Genomic DNA, 7,529 nt, shown 5'->3' with positions numbered 1-7,529 from the left:
TCGGAATGATAGTCAAGATCCTCCCATTTGGATTTAAGAGCTGCATAGAAATCTGCGATCGAGAGATCCCCTTGCCTGAGAGCATATACATCCTTCATCAGTTGATAGACACAAACCTCCTTCTTCTTCTGGCCATACATTTGTTCCAACATGATCCACATATCTCTCGCAGTCTTCTTACGAAGAATTAGAGATTGAATATCAGACGAGACCGAATTGACAATCCAAGTTTTCACTTGATTGTCCTCAAGAAACCAAGTATCCCAAGCATTACTGTTTGCAGCACGTTCAACCTTACTCCCATTCACATATACAATACGGCCTCGACCAGCTATTCCCACGGTGATGGCGGCAGCCCACTTAAGATAATTTTCCTTAGTAAGGCGAATGGTAGTGACTTGAATAGGAATACTCTCGGTTCTATAAGCCATAGCTTCATTCTGATCAGTGTTGATGGTTGACGAGGAAGAGCTGCCATAATTGCAGACCTGTCTTACAAAGCAGGCAAAAAAGAAACAGCAGCAGCGGCCAAACACAGACAACAAAAGAGGGAACACACGAACCAAAAACAAGAATTCCACCACATCCAAACAGGGACAGAACAAAAACAACCTGCCGGGCGATGGAGTAACATCGGGTGAGGCAGCCGGTGGTAGCAACGGCGGTGGCGATCGTGGTAGCGGTGATAGTAGCAGCGGCGGCGACAGTGGCAACGACAACGACAGTGGCACCGGTGGCAGGAACAGATCACAGAGGCGACAGCGGTGGTCCCGTGCGATGCTCTACGAAGGGCGAAGAGAAAGAAACACTCGGGTGCAAAAGGTGCACCGTTGGACACAGCAGCCTTCGCCTGAGTCCACCACAACATTACAACGGCAAGCAAGACAGAAACAGAGAGTCACCGGAACAGAGAGACGCCGAAGCTCCAGACGACGTCGAGTGCGTCGCCAAAGCGCCAACAGTGTCGAGTGCGTTGCTGGAAGAGACGCCGGAACTCCATGGTGTCAGGCGAGGACCAACGTCGGGCAGTGAACAGTAATGGCACTTGATTGGCACCGTCGGGCGATGGTCAATGAACAGCATCGGCACGAGTCCTCCTCTCACACGGCCACAATAGGAAAAAAGAAAAAAAACGTGAATCAATCACGCCGAAACTTCATGGCTCTGATACCTTGTAGAAACACGTAGATCAAGAACAAAGGAAAACAATGTACACGATGTAACGTGGAAAAACCCTCAACACGAGGGAAAAAACCACAGACGAGGAGGAACTGGCGCCCACTAGCAACCAGACTCTCTCTCTCTTAAGATTTCATTAACTTCTCAAAATTAGGGTTACAACCCTTAAGTAAGGCCCAACAAGGGCTACACGATGGATCGGGTCTGGAGCAAGACCCAGTCCTGAAACCCATTTGACATGCTTCAACAAGAAATTTTTGGTGGCCTGGAATGAAGCGTGAAATTGGAGAATACGTAGCACAGTGCTTAGTTTGCCAGCGTGTCAAAGCAGAGCATCAACGGCCAGGAGGCTTGTTGCAAAGAATTGATATCCCAGTGTGGAAATGGGAAGACATTACGATGGATTTTGTGGTTGGTTTGCCTCACACCATGAGACAACATGATGTCATATGGGTAATTGTTGATCGACTTACGAAGTCTGCTCATTTTCTGCCAATAAGAATCAGTCAGTCCTTGGAAAGTCTCGCAGAGCTATATATTGGCGAGATAGTGAGATTGCACGAAGTGCGAAAGTCTATCATTTCAGATCGAGATCCACGTTTTACCTCTAGGTTTTAGGGGCAATTGCAAAGGGTTTTGGGTACCAAGCTTAAACTGAGCACAGCGTTCCACCTCCAAACTAATGGGCAATCTGAGATGACCATTCAGACCTTGGAGGACATGTTGCGTGCATGTGTCTTAGAGTGGAAAGGAGAATGGGACAAACATGTGAAACTGGCAGAATTTGCATATAATAACAGTTACCATTCTAGTATTGGGATGACACCTTTTGAGGCTTTGTATGGAAGGCCGTTGCAGATCGCTAGCTTGTTGGACCGATTTGGGTGATGGCAATATCGAAAACCCTTTAGTATTGCAACACTACACCGACCAAGTGCATTTAATAAGGAAAAAGTTGTTGACTGCTCAGAGTAGACAGAAAAGCTATGCCGATATTCGACGTAGAGAGTTGGCTTTTGAGGTTGGTGATCATGTGTTCTTGAAGATTTCTCCTACTAAAGGCGTTTTTCGTTTTGGTGTGAAGGGAAAGTTGAGCCCAAGATTCGTAGGACCTTTTGAGATATTAGAAAAGATTAGAGAGGTGGCATACAAATTGGCACTACCACCTGACTTGAGTCATGTTCATGGCATGTTCCATGTTTCCATGCTTTGAAAGTACGTACCAGATCCTATGCATGTGATTGATTTTCAAGGTATTCAGGTGCAAGATGATTTGACAATAGAAGAAAAGCCTATCAGAATTGTGGATCAAAGAGAGCAAGTGCTTCGCACGAAGAGAATTCCTTTAGTGAAAGTGAAATGGCAGTACCATGTGTAGAAACACGAACAAGGAGAGAAAGAAAATGACGATCACGATGTAACGTGGAAAAACCCTCAACAAGAAGGAAAAAAACCACGGATGAGGAGGAGCCGGTGCCCACTAGCCGCCAGACTCTCTATCTCTTCAGATTTCATTAACATCAAAAGGTTAGGATTACAAGATATTAAGTATGCCCTAATTAGGACATACTGGATCGGGTCCAGATCTGGACCCGTACACAAATAACCTTCAACACTCCCCCTCAAGTTGAAGGTAGGATTAACTCTCTAGCATCAATCCTTTTACGAATAAAGTGACGATCAATCTCAACATGCTTTGTTCTGCCATGAAGTACAGGGTTGTTGGCTAGATTGATTGCAGACTTGTTATCGCAGTACATCTTCATAGGTCCTTTAATCTTAACTCCAATATCAGTCAGCAATATTTTCAACCATAGTAACTCTGACACTCCCATAGCAACGGTTCTATATTCTCCCTCTACACTAGATCGAGAGCATACATCCTGTCTCTTGCTCCTCCATACTACAAGATTTCCTCCTAGGTAGACACAGTACCCTGTAGTAGACCGTCTGGTATCAGCACAACCTGCCCAGTCTGCATCGAAATACCCCTCGATCTCTACAGTCTCTTGTTTTACATACAAGAGCCCATTGCCAGGATTTCTCTTCAAGTAACATAATACTCTGTCCACAGCCTTCTGATGTACATCAGTAGGTGCATGCATGAATTGACTCAATACATTCACCGCGAAAGCGATATCAGGTCTAGTGAGGGTAAGATAAATCAACTTCTCAACCAAACATTGATATCTTCCCTTACCTTCTTCACAGAGCAGTTCTCCATCTCTCAGGCTCAACTTGTGCCTGGTGTGAAGTGGGGTAGAAGCAGGTCTACACCCCAACTTACCAGTCTCTTCCAACAGATCTAATGTGTATTTCCTTTGGTTAAGCACTAGACTAGCACTCGATCTAGCAATCTCAATACCAAGAAAATACCTCAGCTTTCCAAGATCCTTCAGATCAAATTCCGTAGCCAGTAACCCTTTTAGCTTGATGGTCTCCTCCTCATCGTTACCTGTGACAATCATGTCATCCACATAGACAAGTAAAAGAGTGACCCTGCCCTCCTTTTTCTTCCCAAGTAGCGTGTGATCTCCATTCCCTTGTTTGTACCCATGATGTTGCATAACTCGTCTCAATCTTTCAAACCATGCTCTAGGCGACTGCTTGAGGCCATATAAGGCCTTTTTCAGCTTACAGCATTTCTCTGGTTCTTCATATCCTGGAGGCATATGCATATATACTTCTTCTTCGAGGTCACCATTGAGGAAGACATTCTTAACATCTAGTTGGTACATCTTCCACTCCTTCATCACAACTAGGGATATAACAACTCTAACTGTCTTCATTTTTGCAACAGGAGCAAAGGTCTCCAAGTAATCAATTCCATATTTCTAGCTAAACCTCTTGGCCACAAGACGAGCTTTATATCTTTCAACACTTCCATCTGGTTTGTACTTGATGGTATACACCCATTTGGATCCAACTAAGTGAGCTGACTCAGGAATCTTCACAACTTCTTCCATTTCTTCTTTCATAGCATCAGCCCACTTAGAATCACTATGAGCTTCAGCAACGGTCCTAGGAATCACAGCCAAAGAAAGATAAGAAACAAAACACTTGTAATCTTTTCCAAGTCTGGAATAAGATACAAAATTACCAATAGGGTGTTGAGTACATGACCTGACACCCTTTTTCAGGGCAATGGGGAGATCTTTATTTTTCTTTTCAACCTCATCTTGAGTCTTCAAGGTAGGACTTCGTTCATCCAGGGAAGGAGTGGCATTGGGATTGGAAGTAGATCTCGCACCGTAAGTCACCTCCTCTGTCCGAGCACCTCGTCTAGAGTAGACTTGTCCAAACAAACGATGGCCTTCCTTCTCAATTCCAATGTCGCACCCTTCCTCCTTCTCAGGCACATCAACAACAGTGAGAGATTCTGCTTTCCTGTAGTCCAAAAAATCTGTAAACTGAAGCTTCTGACTCTGAGAATACTCTTCCCTAACCACAGACTTCTCCCCCTGAAGAGGATTCTCACCAAAGTAAGAGGCATGTTCCAAGAAGGTAACATCCCTCGTAACATAAACTCGACCAGTGAGCGGATCAATACATCTGTATCCTTTCTGAGTAGGGGAATACCCAACAAACACACCTTTGATAGACCTGGGATCAAGTTTCTTAATATTGGGACTGTGATTATGTATAAAACACACAACACCAAAAACATGAGGAGGGAGTAGAAATGGTTGACGATTGCCAGGAAGTAACGAATGGGGAGTCCGACCATTAAGAACACGATTGGACATGCGATTGATGAGGTACGCACTAGTAAAAACCGCATCACCCCAATAATGTTTGGGAAGATTTCTCTGAAACAAAAGGGCCCTGGTGACATTAAGAAGCTGACGATTTTTCCTTTCAGCCACCCCATTTTGTGGGGAGGGGGGTATAACTACAAGAAGTCTCATGAACAATCCTCCTTTTTCAAAGAAAATCCTCAACAGACTGACACATATACTCACGGGCATTATCGGACCGGAAGGTTTTAATATTTCCACCATATTGAGTGTGCACAAGAAGAATGAAAGTCTCTATGATATGAGGAACCTCACTATGATCTTTTAACAAGTACACAAAGGTAGCCCGAGAGAAATCATCAACAAAAGTGATAAAATATTGAAAACCTTGACGGGTATGAATTCTCGAAGGCCCCCACACATCCGAGTGAACTAAGGAAAAAGCTTCATTAACACAACTAGTAGAAATAGGGTACGAAGCCCTCACATGTTTGGCAAACTGACAAACATCACAAGAAATCAAAGACAAGTTCAAAGAAGAACACAAGTGGGGAAACAACTGTTTCAAAATCCCAAAAGGTAAATGCCCAAAACGTTCATGCCAGTACAAGAAGGACTGAAGACAATCTTCTCTTCGTTTTTCTGTCTTGTTGATCGTTGTCATAAGAGCTGTAGCTACATGTATGGGGAGACGATATAGGCCATCAGACGCCAAACTAATCCCAATCCTCTTCCCTGTCACCAAGTCCTGCAAAACACAACGGTTGGCAGAAAAAATGAGTTCACAGTTCAGCTCTTTAGTAAGTTTACTAACTGACAGGAAGTTTAAGGGAAACTGGGGGACATGTAAAGCTCCCCGCACATGAAATTTGTCCAACAAGGACAGAGTTCCTTCGCCTGCCACAACAGTAGAGGAACCATCTGCGATAGAAACACGTTCCCTTCCCGAAGATAACTTATATTCATGAAACAATTTTGGGTTACCTGTCATGTGGTGAGTGGCACCAATATCCACAATCCATTCCCCCACAGAAGAGTTACCTGTATTGCCAATTACTGCAAGGGCATGATTAGCCTTTGTCTCATCAGGTGTCTCGGCCTGGTTGATATCGATCTGACCCAAGTAGGCCCTCAGTTCACGAATCTGGTCAGCAGAAATGGAGACTCTATCTCCACTTTGTGCACCTCAGACACAGGCGTCTTCCCAATAGAAGATCTTCCTTTGTTTCCTTCTTCTCTGGATGAAGATCCCAACAATAATCCACGGTATGACCAGTCTTCTTGCAGTGAGTGCATCTGCGAAGAGATCTAGTCGGGCCGCCAGGACCACAACTCACAAGAGCGGATCTCTCATGATAGGGCACGAGATCCCTCTTCCCCTCATTTGTAACCAGTCTTCTCTGTTCTTCCGCTTCAACACAAGAGTACACATCTTCAATACTGGACACCTCTCCTGAATTCAAAATCTGGCTTCTAACACCTTCAAACTCATCATTTAAACCAGCTAAAAAGAGGAACACCCGGTTTTCCCATTCCTGAGCGACATGAAGTACCTGATCTTGGGGACAATGCCAAGGAATATCAGAATGATAGTCAAGTTCTTCCCACTTGGCTTTCGAAGCCCTATAGTAATCTGCAACAGAAGAGTTCCCTTGTCGAAGGCCATAGACAGTCTTCATTATTTGGTAAGTATGAATAGCCGTTTTCTTTTCGCCATACATTTGCTCTAGGACCACCCACATGTCTCTTGCAGTCTTCTTCCGAAGGATAAGGGGCTGAATATCGGCGGAGACGGAGTTGACAATCCAAGTTTTCACTTGATTGTCCTCAAGAAACCAAGTATGCCACACACCACTTGTTCTTGCTGGTTCAAGGTTGCTCCCATCGATATAGGCCATCCGACCGCGGTCAGCAATCCCCATAGTCATAGCAGGCGACCACGAGAAATAGTTCTCCATTGTAAGACGAAGAGTAATAACCTGCATGGGAACATTCTCAGGTCTGACAGCCCCGATTTCAGTTTGATTTGTGTTAACGGTCGACGAGGAAGAGGCTGCCATAATCACAAACTGGCGTTACAGAGAGACAGGAAGCAGCAGCACAACACAGCACAAAAAGTAGCAGGTAGGCAGGGAGCAGGTGACAGAAACCAATGGACAGGGAGAAGGCAACGGACAAAATGGAGGAGAACACTGGAACCTCACCGGTGGTAGAGACAGCAACAGGGGGGAACTAGGCGGAGGCAGAGGGCGGCGCCGGAAAACCGAGGAGATGGACGCCGGAAAAAGATCGACGGAACCAGGCGGAGGCAGAGGTAGAGCGGCGCTTGGCAGGTCGCCAGAACCAGGCGAAGGCAGATCGCCGGAACCAGGCGGAGGCAGAGGCAAAGCGGCACTGGGCGGGTCGTCAGAACCAGGCGGACGCAGAGGCAGAGCGGCGCTGAGCGGAGGCTACGGGCGCGTGTGTCGGGCACAGGCTTCGTGCGTCGGGCGCATGCGTCAGGTGCGACGGGCAAGGCGTCGGGCGATGAATAGTGCTGGGTGATGACTCCTCCAACACGAACAAAATCAAATGACCAACTAGAAGCGCCGGAACTTCACGGCTCTGATACCA

This window comes from Nymphaea colorata, chromosome 4 (genome assembly GCF_008831285.2).
Source record: "Nymphaea colorata isolate Beijing-Zhang1983 chromosome 4, ASM883128v2, whole genome shotgun sequence".
NCBI classification, from domain to species: Eukaryota; Viridiplantae; Streptophyta; class Magnoliopsida; order Nymphaeales; family Nymphaeaceae; genus Nymphaea; species Nymphaea colorata.
Note: the sequence above shows the minus strand (reverse complement) of the source record.